Source organism: Oculina patagonica, chromosome 7 (genome assembly GCF_052425735.1).
Source record: "Oculina patagonica isolate OP01 chromosome 7, crgOcupat, whole genome shotgun sequence".
Taxonomy (NCBI): Eukaryota; Metazoa; Cnidaria; class Anthozoa; order Scleractinia; family Oculinidae; genus Oculina; species Oculina patagonica.
The window spans coordinates 16,813,259-16,813,831 of record NC_135764.1 but is presented as its reverse complement, the minus strand read 5'-3'; positions in this window follow the sequence as shown (position 1 = coordinate 16,813,831).

The window sequence follows — 573 nt, the reverse complement described above, 5'->3', positions numbered from 1 at the left end:
ATACAATACATTCACAAAGCTTCTTACCTTCAAATGCTGCTGTAAATGTGTTCGGGAAATGCAGAAAGACCCGACAAAACACCCTGTTAAAATCACAAGATTCGGGCTTTCATGATCACTTGGTAAACACCGTCCAGACCGTCCAGTCCCCCAGTAAAATAATCTGATCAGACTTGATCACAACGCATTATCATTGGAAAAAACAACAATACATACGATTGGTCGAAAGGTGTTAGACCGGTTTGCAATCTTGGACCATTCTACAACGCTGCATCCATTGTCCGTCTTAGAGAGGTGTCCGTCTTATAGGGAGTTTGGTTACAGTAAACTGACTGAAAAACGGCAGGGACCATCACCTGGTGTCCATCTTATGGAGGTGTCCGTCTTAGAGGTGTCCGTTAAGAGAGAGTTGACTGTATATATTGTTGACAGCGACAAGCATTATTTTTGAGCAGCCGATGAAATTTGAGAAAAAGCTGCGCCTGTGCACTCCGTCATGATCTGAATGTCTTGTAAACCACACAAAAATGGTATCAGGAATACAGCAAGGCAAAGTAAATAAAGAGGACAAAG